This window comes from Euprymna scolopes, chromosome 29, assembly GCF_053919585.1.
Source record: "Euprymna scolopes isolate OS-2025 chromosome 29, ASM5391958v1, whole genome shotgun sequence".
NCBI classification, from domain to species: domain Eukaryota; kingdom Metazoa; phylum Mollusca; class Cephalopoda; order Sepiida; family Sepiolidae; genus Euprymna; species Euprymna scolopes.
Window position 1 is genome coordinate 102,964,447 of NC_136510.1, and position 20,497 is coordinate 102,984,943.

General features: G+C 33.8%; 1 protein-coding gene and 1 pseudogene across 2 annotated transcripts in view; both read left to right on the forward strand.

The window, feature by feature from the left end:
• LOC145252799 (protein fuzzy homolog) overlaps positions 1-20,497 on the forward strand; it is a 590,751-nt gene that overhangs the window by 284,245 nt on the left and 286,009 nt on the right. The gene's annotated exons all lie outside the window — the stretch shown is intronic.
• Positions 16,818-16,955, forward strand: LOC145252950 (U2 spliceosomal RNA; annotated as a pseudogene).

A 20,497-nucleotide genomic window follows, 5' to 3' on the forward strand; every position in this document is an offset into this window, starting at 1 on the left:
AGGCAACGAACCCCCCCCCCAAAAAAAAAACAAAAAAACAATGGTAATTTCAAGAGGTATCTCTCTTTTTCAAAAAGAAAACAGACTGAAATTATGCCGTAAAAAACGGAACATGGAATACAAATTCCTTGTCCCGTTTTTTTGTTTTTTTTTCTTGTGGCATGTCACTTCACCATCTCGCTATCCTACATTGCTAACATCCTTCTTAAACACTTTAAATATAAATGATGGTCGAAAGAGTCTGCTGGGATTATGTAGAAGATGTGAATTAACAAAACTTTAACATCTGTATTGGATCATCTCTACAAGCTGTAAGTTTCCGAAACGCAATGAAAAAAAAAATGGTTAATATTTCTTGAGAGAAATTGAAATGGAATGGTCGACTGCTTCGAACTAAGCTAACAGAATCAACCATACTTTAATAAAACGAAGTAGGGATTCTCCACCCCCCCCCCCTTAAGATCCCCTTCGTTCTTTCCCTCCTCCGCAGTTTCCAATTTTTTTTATCCTCCTTCGCTCATTCGTAAGTTACTTTATTCTTCTTTGATAGCATGTTTATGCAATTCGATTCTTAGTTTTTTGTTTTTTCTGTCGTTCCACGTGTTCTTTTATTTTCATGAGAAAAATGTACATTAGTTCGTCCTTTCCATGATAAAGGCTTTTCAGTGAAATTTTCTGCGTCAATTGTTGCAAGATTCAAACTAGAAACAATTCGTCAGTTCCCCTAAGTTTTGGATTTCTTAAAAACTCTTATGTTTACAAATCGTTCTGAAATACACGAAACCAACGTTTTTTTTTTTTTTTGTTTTTTTTTTATAAAATCCCTTGTTTTAATTCGCCATCTATAATATAAAGAGCAGTTGTCTGTGTGTATGTTTGTATGTCCAGCTAAAATAAAAAAAAACAATAAAAAAATATCCACAAAGTTGGTATTTTCTTAACTGGCGTTACACCGAATGAACAATATCTAAAATTTAGAAAAAAAAAAAAAAATTCTTTGTTCGTAGATTAATGCAGATTTCATCACGGATGTCGGTTTTCCAGAAAAAATTATGTACCAGCTAAAGGGAAGGAATTTTGCTAATTCTTAATCAACTTGCTAATTCCCTTATGCCGACCCATTCCTTGAGAAATCTATAAAAACAAGTTGACTATGTGTATGTACATCCAGAGGGACAATCAACGATGGAAGAATATATTTAAAACAAAATTAGATTAGCAAAAAAATAATTAAAAGAATCGTTTTTGGTATCAAAAAATAGACATAAATTTTTCCGATACTCCAAAAAGTTTCAATTTTTCCGATTCCCGAATCTGAAATGAGTTAACATAAGCAAATTTAATACCACGTGTATGTACAAAAATGTGGTAACACCAATTGCATGCCTTAGCCTGACGAGTTTTTACAAGAATGAAACGGAAAATTCTGTGTAGCTTAATTGCTATATATATTTTCATAACTTACTACCTAGCTCTACTCGCATAATATTATTGAAATAAATACTGAAAATCGATACTTAAAATATACTTCCTTAACATGTGGAAACATGAAATTATAATCAACATAACTATCGAGCTATTTTTTCGTTCTGACATTGATATTAAAAACTGACTTTTTAATATACTCAGTTATGAATATACAAGCGACTACATGATGGTTAATGCATAATCCTTTGAAAAACGAGCGTTAATTAATTTTTCATTTTTTTTTATTGTTTCTCATTAGATGATTAGTTTCATTTCACTATTATGCTGAATTCTGTTTATGCATAGTTTCTACATTCTGCATAATTGCCTAGAAGTTAAGATGTAAATGTACTAGCACACGGCAATATATATAAAGTGACCTTTCAGTGTGTGTGTGTATGTGTGTGTGTGCAAAAAGTCTCTACCAAACTCCTCTCTGAATATATTGCCTACATGATTAATATTTGATATATAGGTATTTGGACTTGTAGCACACTTTCTATTTGGTTTGTAGCCGATGAAATAGCTGCTAGCAGGTTAAAATTGAAAACATATTGATCTTGGCCTGGCCTAAGTGGACTATATCCGTTTTTTTTTCTGTGCATACGCTAATTAAGTTATACGCGAAGCTACCTTATTTTTTATTCGTGCTTTTGTGTACGAATGCATTTAGGTCATACACTAACGGTTAAGACTGGAGAGGTATATGTTTTGTTTTCGATTCCAGCTAATAGCACAAAAGTTATTTTTTTCTTTTACTTTTAACATCACCACTATATATTAGGTACAATATAATAAGCAATAGAAAAACTGCTCTATAATAAGAATACGAAATTATATATGTAAAACAGACATCCGAAGAGGCCTGTTTTATTGTCGACGGCTCATCAGTATAGTTGGACAAGATAGCGTACATGTTAAATATTTCCAATTTTGGTGTCTTGTATCGTTTTAATCTCGGTTAATATTTTCTGTTAACATTAATAATCTCCTATCGAAGACAAAACGATTTCAGAAATAGTGTTAAGATTTTGATGTTTTCTTTTAAATTCATTTTACATCTTCCTCGCTTCTCCCCCCCCCCCTGCAATTTTAAATCTAACTCTATTCTTGGTTTATTGCGAAAACAAAGCTGATATGACCTTTGCGAATTTTAGAACTTTTACAAAATTCTACGAATGAAAACGGAAACGAACTTATTGATTTTTTTTTTTTTTTCAATTTCTGTTAATAAAATATATTTAATCTTTTAAGAAACTTTTTCAAAACGAAACACATGAATAATATTAAAAAAAAAAAAAATGACTGGCGTACAGACTATATAGCGGTCGTACTATTCAATTGCCTTGTGCCACCCTAAACTGGTTTAATCATTACGGGTACCAGAAATTTAACCCCTGTGGAGTGTACCAGGTTGTCTAGAAAGTTTTATTGTTTTTTAACTGCTAAATTCAGATGAGCATATTTCGGCTCAAACAAAAATTTTCTTGATCAAAATAAGCACCATCAGAATCAACACACTTTTGCCAACGCAAAACAAGTGTATTCATGCCAGTAACGTAAAAATCTTACGTTCTGGTGGCGATGAAGTCGCTGAAGGTGTTTTTGATATCGCTTATTTTTTTTTTTTTTTAAAGTATTTGTTACGTAGAAAGTTGAGATCCTTGAAAAAGTGGTAGTCGGTAGGTGAGGGGTCTGGAGAGTATGGCGGATGAGGTAGTTTCGTAGCTCAATTCGTTCAACTTCTGCAGGGTCGGTTTAGCAACGTGCAGTCTGGCATTGTCATGGATGAGAATTGGACCTTTTCTGTTGACTAATGTTGGGCGTTGTACAATAAACATCTGAATTATAAGGAAAGAACATCTCGGACCATGCTAGATGTGTGCAGGATTTATCTGTGAAATAAAGAAATGCAACCATGATAGAGAGAACTTGCAAAGTCTCGAGCAACAATGAATGCCCCTTGTAAAGCCTGTGTGAGTAGTGTACTGGGAGGCCAGGGTTTCGCAATCACTCGCCTCACTTCTGACCAGGTATTGCTCGAGTCCAGTGGCAAAGAAGTTCAAAATAACTGGAAAGAATGCTGGAATAAAGAGAGAGAGGGCCTTAAAGCTTCTTTCTTAGAACTGCGCACCTGTGGAACTCTATTCCGTTTACCTGCTTTCCAGTTGATGTCAATACGGGCGTCTTCAAATCCAATGTAAACAAGTTCACCTTAAGTAATTCAATTTACCAAATTAACACTTCTAACGATTACTATGATATTGTCCTTTTGACCATTGTACACTATTTGACCCTTATCCTCGAGTGGCCTCTATGCCTTGATAAGTGGTGATTCCTTTGTATTATATATATAGTACTGGTGTTTCAGATAGTTATTCATCTGGTAATGGTCAAGATCAACATTGCTTAACTTTGTTCATTTAACACGAAACGGATAGGGTCAGTATGATGAGGCAGTATATTGCTTCAGTGTATTTAAAAAAGAAAACATCTACCAACTTTCACTCAAATATGTTCATTATTTGTGGCACAAGCTTTCTTTATTTGTGTCCCTTTTCCCACTTTTTTATCCCCTCTCTCTCCCCCTATCCCTCTGTCTCTTACCATCCCTCTCTTTCTCCTCTCATTTTCTCTTTTCTCTCACTTTCTCTCTTTTCTGTTTTCTCTCTTTTTTTTAACTCTTTTTTGTCTTTCTCATTTTTCTTTCTATCTTTTCCTCCTTCTCTCTCTCTATCTCTTTCTCCCTCTTTCTCTTTCTCGCCTTTTCTCCCCTTTTCTCTTTTTCTCCTTCTCTCTCTTTCTCCCTCTTTCTTTCTCTCTTTCTCTCCTTTTCTCTTTCTCTCCTCTCTCTCTTTTTGGCCCTGTCGGTGGGGCATTAGAATACGCCGACTGCCCCCCTGCAGAGGGTAAAAGTCCCTCAATGGGGGTCCTGGATATGACCTTAAACTATATCCAGTGGTGAGGCCCCAGCTTGTGGATCCCCTCTGGCCCAGAGTGGTAGTACCTGTTAGGGTCCCAACTATGGGTTAAATAGAAACCGACGTGAAAACAACAAATATATTCTATTAAAAAAAAATTTTTTTTCAAAATCTTTGGATTCGGTATTAAATAACCCGAAAAGGGTTGATATGCCGTAAAACAACCAACAAACCAACCAACCAACCAACCTCTCTCTCTCTCTTTCTCTCCTCTCTCTTTCTCCTTCTTTCTCTCCTTTTCTCCTTCTCTATTTCTCTCCTTTTCTCCTTCTCTATTTCTCTCCTTTTCTCCTTCTCTCTTTCTCTTTTTTCTCCTCTCTCTCTCTTTCTCTTTCTCTCTCTTTTTCTCCCCCTCTCTCTCCTTTTCTCTTCCTCTCTTTTTCTCAAGTTCGTTGTTCTTTTTTTTTCTTCTCTCTTTATCGCTTTCGTTTTCTTTCTTTCTTTTTTCCAAAGCACATCCAGATTTGTCATTAAAAATTATCGATATTTTTCGAAAAGTAAATTAATTTCAAAATTTATTTTCATTTTCCCCGAGTAAATTTTTCCTATGGAATTATTTATGTACTTTATTCTTAGATGTTAGCTAATGCATTCTTTGGACACCAGCATTTAAAGCCTATCTTTTTCGGAAAACGAAAGTGAGAGGTGGGGGGGGGGAGGTATCCTAAAGAACGACACAGAGAGAGAGAGAGAGAGAGAGAGAGAGAGAGAGAGAGAGAGAGAGAGAGAGAGAGAGAGAGAGAGAGAGAGTATAAATTAAAAGCATTGGACCCTCTCCCCCCCCCACCAAAAAAAAAAAAAAGAAAGGAAAATGAAGAAAAAAACAGCGCGAAAATAGATTTCCATTTTTCCTTTGCCGTGAATCATCAGGTAATGAAATCATCATTAGACAATTTGTTCTGGCATTTTGAAATATGTAAAATATTCCTTGTTTCTACGCACGTCTTATCTCGTAATAAGAAAGGAGAAATAAATAAACAAATAAATAAAAAGTAATAATAATAAAATAATAATAAAATAAATAAACAAATAAATAAAAAGTAATAATAAAATAATAAATGAAAAGAAACGCCAGGAAAAAGCAATAAGTAATTTGCATATGTAAAATAAGAAAATTCTTCTGTTCTTTTAGAAAATCGAATTAAAACATAAAATTTACCGCCATTTCAGTTGAATAAGTGAGCATTGCGGATGGAACCGAAGGGCAATTTTATGTAAAACAAGGTCGATTCACTTATTGTTTACGTGTTTTAACGTTTAACGACTGAGGATAGTAGTTACGATGGTTGGCTGAATTTTATCCAAGTTTATTTTCGGCCACACGATATGGAGAAAAAAAAAAAAAAAGAAAAAGGAAAACTATAAGCGATTGGCTTGTACGAAGGAAATCATCATTTTGCCCTAAAGAAATCGGTTAAAAGTTTACAAACACTAATCTTCCCAGAAAAAAAGAGTACACAGCTATGCTTTAAACAAACACTTACAGTGATGACGTTTCCACTCCAGAAGAGACTTACGAATCGCTACACAAAAAGAGCATCCATCTTGTTTTTTGATGTGAAGTCGTGAAAAATAGGCAAAATGTTGGTCTTTAAAAACAGAAAAAATGTATGCAAAAAATAGTTTTCCATATCTCTTTCTCACTCACACACATCTCTATATCTATAAAAGTGAAAGAGTCTGTGTGTGTGGACATTTTCCTACCAAACTACTCTGTCAATTTTCAGTCTACAGACTCGAGATTTGACGTAAGGGGTATTGAGATTTGGGAAAATCTTTTTAATCGGTTTTCGGTCAGAAATTTGGCTGTGAAGGGGTCAAAGTTCAACGATTTGCCATTTGAAAACTCTACCAGACTCCTCCGTAAATTTTGAGACTAAACACTTGAAATTTTAGATGTAGGTTACTTGGACATAAATCAAACTTTTTAATTTGATTTAAGCCCAAAACAATAAATGGTAGGGGGTCCAAATTGGGGTCAAAGTTAAATAAATTTTACATCTGCGGTCTCTACCAGATTACTCAGCCAATTTTTGGTCTACACATTTGAAATCTTACATAAAGTGTATTCAGACATAGGGCAGGTTTTTTAATCGGTTTTTGGCCAAATTTTGTCTGCCAAAAGGTCAAAGTTCAAAAGATTCGACCTTTGCGGTTTCTAGTAAACTATTCAGCGAATTTTGGGTTTAAACATTGGAAATTTTACATAAAGGGTATTTTGACATGCAGCGATCTTTTTAATCAGTTTTTGGGTGAAAATTTGACTGCCATGAGGTCAAAATTGAAAGAGTTAACCTTGCAGACTCTATCAACGTCCTCTGCCAATCTTGGGTCTAAACACTTGAAATTTTAGATGTAGGTTACCTGGACATTAGTTAAACTTTTTAACATGTATATACATATGTACATAAAGTTATGAGGGCCGGGCTGAACTGCTAGTATTTAAAAAAATTTTTAAATGAAAAATATAGTAAGGTAGTTTTTCTTTTTGTTAAAAAAATAAAATAAAATAAAATAAGAATGAGGTTTTGAAGCACCAGTTTCACAAAAAGACAAAACTAATCAGCAAAACAACACTAAACACGTTCTCTTTTATGAGTATGTCGCGTCTTCATCTTAATTCTTTTACTCCCTCGCTTACCTTTTTGCGTCTGCGCATTGCATCCAAGGCAAGTTTCCCTTTTTAAATAGAGATTGAGATTTACTTAATAAAGTTGATAAACATTTGTGACGGGCCCCTTTTTCTCGCCAGAAATGCCCTTATTTCATGCTTTTAAATTATACTAAATCATACTAAATAATACTAAATAATACTAAATCATACTAAATAGGGAAAACTGCCGATTGGGTCCTCATTGCTCAAACCAAGACCTTAAGGAGGCAAACAGCACCACCATGCGATGGGTTGATTTCTATTGCGATAAGATATGATGATGATATTAAATAATACTAAATAATATTAAATTAAATAATACTAAATTATATTAAATTATACTAACAGAAAATTCTGCACTGATTCAAACTTTAGAAACAGATGGTCTTTTAACTTTGCTTTATAGTTATTCATCTTCTGTTGCTTGGTCAATTTATTTAAAAAATTTTGCCCAAATAGATCTAAAACGTCCACAAGAATGTTCTGACAAAGGGGAAAGAATTACTGTTATTTAAAAAAATAATTTTTTTAGGCTCAACTTATTTTGGAGTCTGTGGAAATTTTCAATCTTTTCATAGTATTCACCATTAAACTATTAATCGATTCATCTCGGTAACTCTTATCCTTGAATGTTTTTTAGCCTTGATATAGTCTCATTAGTAAAAAAAAAAATATATATATATATATATGTGTATGCATCTTTATGAATCTTAGGGCACCTGGACCCCATACATAACGATATTATTATAGACTAGCAAGGCTACCCAGCATCGCGCGGAGAGCAATAATTTATTTTTTTTTATCAATAGCACTTAATTTCCTACTATTGTCACACACGAAGTAAATCTGGTTGTTAAAACCGAAACAAGTTATCGAGTTCAAACTCGTCCTCCCCCTCAAAAACAAACAAATATGCGCGTTAAATCTTTCAGAACAAATACATGAGTAAAGTTTTACAAAACAGAAATATATATATATATATATATATATTGCTCAAAAGCAGCATGCATACCGCAGATTTAACCGACATAAGTCCAGTTCAAACAGACAGAAGTATATAGAAGCTAGAAGTAACATTAAAAAAGAAATAGCGACAGCTAAGAGAGAATTTACTGAAACCACTAAAAAATGCATCGAAGCACAAAAATTAGGAAAGCGTGACTTCTGGAAAATCTACAACAGTGTAGTAAATAATGGGCAATCAACAATCCCGAGGTTGTTTGCTCAGCAACCGACAAGACTAATATGCTTGCCAGTCGGTTTACCTCAGACTCCACACTGGACCCTTCCAACCATCCCCTGCCTGACTTTGCGGACAGATGCCACGCTAGACGATCTAAAAATCACCCCTGCTCAGGTGCATGCTATCATAAAAAATCTTGACACTTCAAAAGCATGTGGACCCGATCTCATCCCAGCTTTGCTATTAAAAAAGTGCTCAGCCGAAGTAGCTCCAGTTCTCTCCAAACTCTACAACAAATGCCTTAATGAATCTTGATTTCCTGCCTGCTGGAAAACTGCTTCTGTGGTACCAGTATTCAAGAATTCTGGCGAAACAACTGATCCATCAAATTATCGCCCCATTAGCCTCCTCCCACTTTTTGCCAAAATATTTGAGACCATAATTAACCAAGCTCTACTCCATCACCTTACAGATGCTAAACTTCTGACTGACAAACAATATGGATTTAGACAAGCCCGTTCCACAGCAGACATCCTCACTGTAATCTCTGAACGTATATACCATTCACTGGACAAAGCGGGAGAGGGCAGAGCGGTAGCTCTAGATATATCTAAAGCTTTTGACAGGGTATGGCATGAGGGTCTCCTCAGGAAAATTAGATCATACGGTATCACTGGTAGAATACTTAATATAATTAAATCCTTCTTAGATAAGAGAAAAATCCAGGTTGTCCTCGACGGCCGTACATCTAAACAATATGATATAAATGCAGGAGTACCTCAGGGGTCTATTCTTGGACCTCTATTTTTCCTGATATTCATTAATGACCTCCCCGACAAAATTGCCTCTGAGATGGGTATATATGCTGATGACACCACACTCTACAACAGGCTTGACAGGAAAACAAATGAACACATATCTAAAGAAATGGTAAAAACACAAGAGGGTGACCTCCAATCTGTAGTGAAATGGGGACAAAAATGGATGGTCACATTCAATGCTGCCAAGACTAAACTGGTTTCCTTCAATAATTACAAGAAACCTTTTCTACCACCAATAGCAATGGCCAGTGACTCTTTATCTGAGAGTACATCTTTCAAACTGCTTGGCCTAACGTTCACAGGAAACATGTGTTGGAACAATTACATTGAACGCATTGACAAAACACTAATCCGCTTTTACTCTTGATTAGTGATGGTACGATTCCAATATTTCCCCGATTCCAATATAGTAGTGGTAATAGGGAGGGGGGTCAAAACAACAGTTTGGGTGGAGAGAGGTGTTAAAAAAATGGTAGTTGGCAGGCAGACAGGCCGGCCCGAACCCGTAATGCGAAGGAGGAAAAGAAGGTTAAAAAAAAAAAAAAAACGTGATATAGCCAATGCTTCCATTGCGTGACCTGAAGTACCGAGCGTTAAAATTAAGCACAGTCAATCCAACCGAGACGATAACTTAACGAAAATGTTGACGCAAAAAGCGACCCCTCCTTATAGGAAACTACCTAGTTGAGGGTGAAGGAATTAATTTTTGGGGCCAATTTTTAAATATTTGCTGTCTGAAAGATTGTGCTTGAAAATGGTACAGATCTAGTCAGGATCCGTTGCATGTCTCGAAAGTTTTTGGCAGAAATACATTCACGCAAACCGACGATTGAGATTTATATTATATACTAGCCTAGGTGCCCGGCATGGTAGTAGAAAGGCAGGCTCGAACCTGTACCACAAAGGAAGAAAAGAACATGAAAAAAAAAAACGTGACGTCTTTGCTGTTGCGCCTATCGCCGAACCGAAAGTGACAAATATTTAAATTAAGGCAAGTCAATCAAAAAGAGAGGATGACTTTTGAAAATATCGGCGAAAAAAGCGACTCCTTCCTGTAGAAAAATGCCCAGTTGAGGGGGAAGGAATAATGTTTTTGACCAATTTTTCGATATTTGTCGTCCGAAAGCTGGAAGTTTAAAACTGTACCAGTTTGATCAGGTTCCTACGCGTCTGTCAAAAGTTTTAGGCCGACATACAAACAAACAAATAAATAAACACACAAACTCACAGACATTTGGAATTTATATTATAGATTACAAACTAGCCTGGGTGCCTGGCGTTGCCCGGGTGTTTGACGGTGTGCGTTGAGCAAAAAAAAATGTACATGTCATTTTCTTTTTAATTTAACAAATTTCTTTGTTTTTCATTAATTTATCGTATCTAAGATTTTAAAACTTGAGAATTTTTTCTATATTTTTCTCTTGCGCCAAGTTTTCATATTATCTACTTGTGCCATTTTTTCATATTTATCTACTTGGGTCATTTTTTCATATTTATCTACTTGTGCCATTTTTTCATATTTATCTACTTGTGCCATTTTTTCATATTTATCTACTTGTGCCATTTTTTCATATTTATCTACTTGTGCCATTTTTTCATATTATCTACTTGTGCCATTTTTTCATATTATCTACTTGTGCCATTTTTTCATATTTATCTACTTGTGCCATTTTTTCATATTTATCTACTTGTGCCATTTTTTCATATTTATCTACTTGTGCCATTTTTTCATATTTATCTACTTGTGCCATTTTTTAATATTTATCTACTTGTGCCATTTTTTCATATTTATCTACTTGTGCCATGTTTTCATATTTATCTACTTGTGCCATTTTTTCATATTTATCTACTTGTGCCATTTTTTCATATTTATCTACTTGTGCCATTTTTTCATATTTATCTACTTGTGCCATGTTTTCATATTTATCTACTTGTGCCATTTTTTCATATTTATCTACTTGTGCCATTTTTTCATATTTATCTACTTGTGCCATGTTTTCATATTTATCTTCTTGTGGCATTTTTTCATATTTATCTATTTGTGCCATTTTTGCCTATGCTATTTTTACCTAAATTCGTGGCTTAAATCTAGAAATTTTATTTTTGCTTTAAGTTTAAAATAAACAATTGTTTATCATTGCATCAGTAGCAAATGGGGTTTACAGGGTAAAACGATAAAATTGTCGCCCTAGAAAAGACGACTCCATTTCCACTTGATGAAAACCAGATTTCTTTTTTTGTTGGCAAGTTATGTACGAATCCCAAGAGCGATAGGAGATTCTTTCATGTCTGAAAGTGACACAATGTTTAACGAGCGAGATTGGAGATGCGCTGCTGTACAACTCATGCTCTCAACCGATCCAAGTTATAACAACAGGACCATTACTAGCACCCTCAAAAATACCAACTTGGCAACCCTGGACAAGAATATGAAAGTAGCCCCGTTTTTTGAATATGATATATTATCACTGTTGTTGTGATGTGAGAAAGAAACTCGTAATTTTGATGTGTAACGATTCTTTGCGGAAGAAGGGAAACGTTACACAAAAAAGGGAACCTTCGAAAGAAACAGGGCAAAGAAAAACATTCATCTCATTTGGGTCAGTTCTGTGTTTAAAATACAATGGACACAATTTTCATCGAACTTTCAATAAACTCATGTTTGCTGTGTGTTATGTTTTCGATATAAAAAAAAATAATTTCTTGAACTATTCAGAAAAATATCAGCTTTATCAAAACATTTATTTATTATATTTCTCATTCCGTGGAATTTTCATGGGTTCTGCTAGTTACAATTAAGCTTCCTCTTCTTTGCTCATAAAAGTAAATTTGCATAAATGATTCTTTCTTTATCAATTTTCATGGCAAGTACTCGACTGAACTCCAATCTATGGCTCCTCCTTTGCCAATTTTCACAAAAAAACACTCGACCAGCTACAACCACTATATACGATTTCCCCTCCCCCCCACTTCCTTCCCATTTGTGCCTAAATCTAAATCTAAATGCAGATTCCGTAAACAAAGCTTCTTTCCCAGAACTGCCCGCCTGTGGAGCACTGTTCCGCTGGCCTGCTTCCTGGTCGAATAAAGTCTTCATATCCAATATAAACAAATTCTTGTTGAGCCGTCCCCATAAATAATAAAATTCTACCCAATTTACACCATGAAAGATTACTACACTCCCACCTTACATTTATTAACCTTTATCCTCGAGTAGGCTTATGGCCTTGATAAGTGGTGACTCCCAAGTAAAAAGAAAAAAATTGTTTTAAAGCTTTATCTAAAAGCTATCGAACCGTTTATGCAAAATCTTTATTTGGATTGGTTCCAATTTAAAATTGTGTCCATATTTAATAGCAGGTGTGTGTGTATATATGAGGGGCATTCCACCCGAATAGATCCGAGGCTCTTGCAAACCGTATTGTTATGATGAATGAACTTATGCATTCATAACCTGCATGATATATATTTTTTTAAGTTGGTTTCTATTCAACCCATAGTTGGGACCCTAACAGGTACTACCACTCCGGGTCAGAGTGGACCTGGGAGCAATTGCAATTGAAGGGTGGCTCCACACTCCCCAAAGCCCGCAAGCTGGGGCCTCACCATCGGATATAGTTTAAGGTCATATTCGTAATAAATGAAAAGTGGTGACTCCTAAGTAAAAAAAAAATAAAATAAAATAAAAAAAATAAAAATAAAATTATCAATATTAGGCTCTCTCTTTGTTTGCTCATAAAAACAATATTTGCATAATTGAGTACTGAAGGGAGCCGGACATATGTACTTTTCTGATTTAGATTTAAAAAAAAAAAAAAGAAGAAAATAAGAACCTCTATAGTTCCATTCCCATTCTATAACCATTCAGCTACCCAAGTAAACGAAATAGCGAAAATTATAATTGCTGCCATTATTCAAATTAATATTTAATCGTAATTTTCAAATTACAATAATATCTATTGTTTTAAATCTAAAGGAAACTATTAATTTTCCTATTGTTGGCTGTTGGAATAAATTTGTTATTTCCGTATAAGTTTTTGTTCGTGATCAGAATTAAAACCCCTTTAAATCGTCATATCCATTGCTTTCCATGGCGCGTTTCGCTCCACAATCCGTAAATTGCGTAACGAAAAAGATAGGCGTCGTATTAATAAATGCGCGCCGACGATAATAACGCAGAGCGAAGTAACGTGATTTATTTAACGTTGGCTTTGGTTAAACTCGGTCAGTAATTGCCTCGTGTTGACTTAGGACTTTGAATTGTTTGTGTAATTGATCACTTTTTTATTTGCGGAAAGAATTCAATTATTTCTCGGAGTTATGCCATTGCCATAGTCTTGCCACGGCTTCCTCCTTGCGCGCCGCCGTCCGCCGTTCTTCGAAAAGTTTATTCCGTAGCCGCTGGTAGTGTGTATGTGTGTGTTTTTTTAATTAAATTATAACGTTTAATGATCAACAATTTATCCTGAATTTGTTGTTGCAGCTTGATGAATTGCTCTTATCACTTAATTAATCTATTATCATCATAAGTGGGGGTGGCCATTCAAAGGAGGAATAATTATGGAAGCACATATGACAGGAGTGGCAACATGGAAAACATATTGCTTATATATATATATATATATATATATATATATATATATATATATATATATAATGTGTGTGTGTATTGTGTATATTTAGGCAGCATTTTCTCATTTAGACAAATATTATTGAATAGCACGGAGTTATTCTGTTTTACAATTTTCCTTTTTATCTTCTCCAATCTCCGAATAGTCCTTTTTGTGTTCTCGAAATTTTATGAGTTCGATCCATAATAACGAGCGCTTTCAACAGAAGTGTCTATCATCCTCAGGCATATTGTAGAAATCAATGTGAAAATTGTTTTTTTTAAATTACACATATATACATTTTTTCATAATCACGTGGTAGCTTGTTACAAGTTAGGTGGGCGGACTTTTTCTTTATATATATATATATATATATATATATATATATATATATATATATATATATAATGTTCTACATTTATTTCTACAATATGCCTGAGGATGATAGAAGCACATCTGTCGAAAGCTTATACAATTTCGAGAAGAACACAAAAAGGACTATTCGGAGATTGGAGAAGATAAAAAGGAAAATTGTAAAACAGAATAACTCCGTGCTATTCAATAATATATATATATATATATATATATATATATATATATATATATATTAATTTTATTCATACTAATTTACTTTAACGGCTCTTTTATTTATACTAATTTAATATACCGGCTCTGTTCACTCATTGAACACTATTTTGATAGACACATGTTGTTTCATTGGATGTACTTCTAGGAAACTAAACTCTACTGACTATATATATATATATATATATATATATATATATATATATATATATATATATATAAAGGACGTTAGAACAGTAGTCTAAAGAGCAAAGTGTATTTTAATGTGATAGTAAAATTACTAATTTAATTAAAATACAAGAAAAGAACAGTGCTCGTTGTAATTCAGATATATAATAAGCTCGATAGGCAAATATCCTAGAGCTACTTTAATATTTAGTAATGTGATTGATAATTTAAAATTCAAATTAGAATTAAAAATTAAAAATCCGTTTCATAAAAAGGAAACAACCAACAAAGTCAAGATTGTTGTTCCTTCTTATGAAACAGATTTTTAATTCTAATTTGAATTTTAAATTATCAATCACATTACTATATATATATATATATATATATATATATATATATATATATGCACTAGCTGGCAGCCCGGCATTGCCGGTCGTCCAGTACACTTGAGCATGATATTTTAATTTATGCAAATATTGCGTATGTATGCATTATAGATTCAATCCTCTATTGATTTTTATATATTACGAGAAATAATTTTCCCGATGCACTAATTCGCAAAAAAATAAATAAACAAATAAAAATAAAAGATAATAATAAGTTCGTTCATCAAATTCCGTCTGTGTTTGTTTACAATATCACGTCAGCTGATATTTGGGCTTGACGATGAATGACCTGAAAAGTTCACTTCTGATTAATGTTTACTTTTAAAAAATGTAGACGAAGAAATAATTTGCGGCGATTTTAAATGGTTTTTCTTCATTTATCGTAAATTGAACTCCGTAATAAAAAAATAAAATATAATTAAGTACACCCGGTCTTGAACAGGGAATCATTTGATCTGTAGTCGAATGCTCTACCACTATGCCATATCTCCAGGTTATAATAAATCTTCTTTTATTTTTTTTAAGAAGAAACGATTTGCTGAAATTTTATTATCTCCCTTGGTCACTGTAACATAAAAAATTCCCATGTAAATTTTTTTTTTTATCTATGAGAGAATATCTATTTTAAAGATAAATTTTTTTCGATTTTCTATAATTATCTGAAGAATTTTTGTACAAAACTTATCTAAGAACCCTGCCAAACATATAAAATTAACCGTGTGAAATTTGCAAAAAACAGGCTCAGCCATTTCAGAACCTATGAGGAAGGAACTCACAGGCAGTGATATATATATATATATATATATATATATATATATATATATATATATATATATATATCGTCAAGAATGAGAGTTCATATAGAAACGTTGTTTAAATTGGAATAAATAAAGTACACATCAAGTGCACTTGAAAGCCAAATCACAACATAATATAAGGAAAATAAACAAATATTTTATTTGTTTGAAATTTATCACAAATATATTTCAAAGGTATACTCCATCTTCAGTGTGTTGTTAGTCGTGTGCAAGCGACTTTATAAGTCACTCCATCGGTCTGTCCGTACAACTTTTGTGTTTGGTCTTTTTGGTTAAGATCAAAGGTCTGTTGTTAATACATGCTGTTCTTAGCTTTTTAAGTTTTTTTTTTTTTTTGCCTTCGGGCCAAGATCCAAGTGTAGTATCTGTTCCGGCAGATGCTGCACTTAAGATAATTTGTACCAGTCAATGGAGGGGAAACCCTCTATACTGGGACAATTATTATTTTTGGTAACCAGAGTGACCCCTTTTAGGGGAGCTGGTTTTTACCTCACATTAAAAACGGCCTTGTGCCTAATTTGCTCAGTGGGGGAGCAAATAAATACCATCTGTTCCGGCAGATACTGCAAGCTATGACTAGCAAAGACCAGATGTGGGGGCAACCCCACATGCTTGACCTTTAACCAGCTCCCATTTCCCACCTCTCTGGAGCTGGTCCCCTTTTTCCCTTCCCCCTCCCTTCACTCCTCACATTAAAAATCGGCCTTGTGCCTAATTTGCTCGGTGGGGGAGCAAATAAATACCATCTGTTCCGGCAGATGCTGCACTTAAGATAATTTGTACCAGTCAATGGAGGGGAAACCCTCTATCCTGGGACAATTATTATTTTTGGTAACCAGAGTGCCCCCTTTTTGCCTACTTTTAGGGGAGCTGGTTTTTACCTCACATTAAAAACGGCCTTGTGCCTAATTTGCTCAGTGGGGGAGCAAATAAATACCATCTGTTCCGGCAGATACTGCAAGCAAAGACCATATGTGGGGGCAACCCCACATATAAGACCTTGGTCAATGTAGGGGCAACCCTTCATACCAATTGTCACTATCCAACTCCCCTACTCCCCGGGGAGTTGGTCCCCATTTCCTCTTCACTCCTCACATTAAAAATCGGCCTTGTGCCTAATTTGCTTGGTGGGGGAGCAAATAAATATCCTTTTCTTGGCCTTTTGGCCAAGATCAAAGTGTAGTATCTGTTCTTACTACATGCTGTACTTATGTTTGTAACTTTGTGATATAAAGTGGGGGATCACTTTTCTGTATTAATTTAATGTAAAATGATCACCCTCTTTACAACCAGCCAGTCTCAAAGCCATTCAAGTCATTCTCCAGATCATTCAAATTGTTTTTGAAGGATTCCAGTTATTTTTTAAGCATTCAAGTCATTCTTAAGGTCATTCAATTCATCCTTAAGTTCATTAAAGTCATTCTAAGTCATTTACTTTTTATTTATTTAAGTCATTTCAGCCCATTTTTCGGTCATTTTAGTTTATCTTTAAGAATTTCATGTCAATCCTACATTCACGCATTCATTCATTACACGAGAGCACGCGACTAATGGCTATGGGTCTTGTTTTGTTATATACAACGCGCGGCTCCTTACAAACAGACTTCTGTCTCAAACTTTACAACATGGCAAGGAAGAAGAAAAGGAAAGAAAAAAGAAAAAAAAACAAAACACTGAAGATGGAGTATACCTTTGAAATATATTTGATAAATTTCAAACAAGTGAAATATTTGATTATTTTCCTTATATTACATGTTGATTTGGCTTTCAAGCGCACTTGATGCATATTTTATACATATATACATTATACATATATACATGCTAGCAGGCCACCCGGCGTTGCCCGGTTGTGAAATATGCATAAATATTTTGATTTATACAGAAACTGAGAAATGTGCATGAGTATTATGTTTTTTTTCTAAACAGCTCACTTGTAAGCAAAAAAAAAAAAAAATGATAATAATAATACTCGAGCTGAGATTGAATCCAAAACCTAAAAACAGCGAGTAAAGTACGATAATTGGGTTTGTATTACTGTACACAGAGATTCGAAAAAGTTGTCAAAAAACAAATATAGAACAAATAAATGTTATCAAAGGCAAGATAAGTTACTTTTCTACCTAACTGGATATATTTTTTTGTGTTTTTATTCAGTGTAACATGTTTATTCAGCTCGAAAAACATGCAGTGTTTACCGATGTATTGGAAAATTCAAAATGGCAGCCGGCTCTCTCTCAGAGAGGGTACGTTTGGGAAAAGGTATTATAAATAATAAACTAGACAAAATACTGTTAGAAAATAACCGAATATATGTCAACTTATGTCACGGTAACATATATTGAGCGAATTTCTAACAGTATTTTGTCTAGTTTATTATTTATAATACCTTTTCCCAAACGTACCCTCTCCGAGAGAGAGTCGGCTGCCATTTTGAATTTTCCAATACATCGGTAAACACTGCATGTTTTTCGAGCTGAATAAACATGTTACACTGAATAAAAACACAAAAAATATATCCAGTTAGGTAGAAAAGTAACTTATCTTGCCTTTGATAACATTTATTTGTTCTATATTTGTTTTTTGACACCTTTTTCTAATCTATGTGTACAGTAATACAAACCCCAATAATTATCAGGCCGACTTGACACGATCTTTAGAAAATGTTTTCGAACCTACTTATTCTTAAAATAAGGAATCTGTCATGAGAACGATTCATGCATGCAAATTCGTGAAACAGTTAGCAAGCAGCTAAAAATCTGATGAACCTCCCAAATAACAATTTTTCAATTTTTACCCCTTAGCAGCCCCCCCCTTTTTTTTTTGATGAAATCTGATTAAAAAGTTTTTCACACGTCTGAATGCCCTATATACCAAATTTCAAGTTTGTAGATCAAAAACTATTTCAATATATAGGTTGACCTCTCTGACACACGCACACATTCTCATATATATATACACATACACACTAGCAAGTCACCCAGGTTGTTAAATATATTTTAATTTATGCAAATTTCGTGTTTATTATTATAGAGCCAATTTGATCTATTATACTAATATATAGTAATGATTTCCAAAGTTTAAAAAAAAAAAAAAAATTACTTTGATGCCATCAGCTAGAATCGAAACCAAAACGTTTGGCTCTCCAGCATTATTCACAATCATCTTAACTAAGTTCACATGCATATTAAATCTTTATAAATTATGCGACTTTAACCTATAAATGTATATTTGTGCATGCGTCAAAGGTGAAAGTTTAATCTATTTACTCTTACCAAGTTCCAATTTTTTTTCAATCTTTACTTCCTTAGCAGCTATTTTTACCGGCTAAAAGTCAAATTAAATTTGTTCCTCAAGTTTGAATTCCCTATATATTCAAGTTTTAAGTCTATAGAACAAAAATAGACAGTAGCTTGGTAGACTACTCCGCACACAGACAACTTTTTAAATGTGTGTGTATATGTATATATATATGTATATACATATATAATCACGTTGACACACCGGTTCTTGTCAGATCGCCGGAGTTGAGCAATGTTGAGCCTGGTTAGTATTAGATGGGTGACCATTTGGGAATTCTAGGCGCTGGATGCCCTCTCCGCTTATCTTGGCATTTGTTTCCAGTCGTCCTGTACTTCACTTGTCACTGGTATTTAACAGTGTCGTCTCAGGAGAAGTGTGGTTGGAGATTACGCACCTCCTCCCACAAAAAATTGCACGCGCAAGCAACCCTTCCTGGGTATCCATAGTCTATCTAAGACTGAAGGAGCCTGCTTTTTTTTTTTTATATATATATGGGGAAATACAAGCTTATTCAATTACATTTCACCTTTTATTTATATCAAATCTTTTAATTTATGAAGCTTGATATAACTACAGAGCATATAACAAATAAATGACAAAAGGTTTCTATTCCAAATTTCAAGATGTTGACCATCTTACCTTTTATTTCTTTCGGCATGTTAAAACGTTCACTTCTTGACAGCACCTGTTTCATAGCGCAGAATCATTCATGTAATCGTTATGTCAATTTTTTAATTTATTCTATCCTTCCTCATCGGAAATAGGTAAAGAATTGTAATTGTGTTTACTTTGTGTTATATATATATATATATATATATATATATATATATTTATATGAACATTTTACTTGTATATATATATATATATATATATATAACTGTATGTATGTATGTGTGTGTGTGCATATATATATATATATATACACACACATGTATGTGTATATATATATACACACATGTATATATATATATATATATATATACACACATATGTATATATAATATATACATACATACATATATTTATATATGGGCATTTTACTTGTATATATAGATACTTACTATATATTTACTTGTGTGTGTGTATATATATACATACATATATGTGTATATATATATATATATACATGCATATATATATGTAGATATATATATATGCATATGTATATGTAGACATACACATATATATATACACACACACATATATATAGACATACCAGAACGTGCTCCCATACTTAGGAAACTGTTTAAGCGCTGCCTTAAGGAGAAGTGCTTTCCGACTCCCTGGAAGACCTCGTCAGTTTGCCCTGTATTTAAGAATTCAGGTGATAAGTCATCTCCCTCTCAGTACAGACCAATAAGTCTCCTATGTGTTATGAGTAAGTTACTGGAATCCATATTAAATAGAGAAATAGTCAACCACCTCAGCAGAAACAACCTTCTTAGTGACACACAATATGGCTCCGCTCTGCAAGATCTACCGCAGATGTATCTCACAGGATTAGTGAATCTCTTGACAAAGGCTT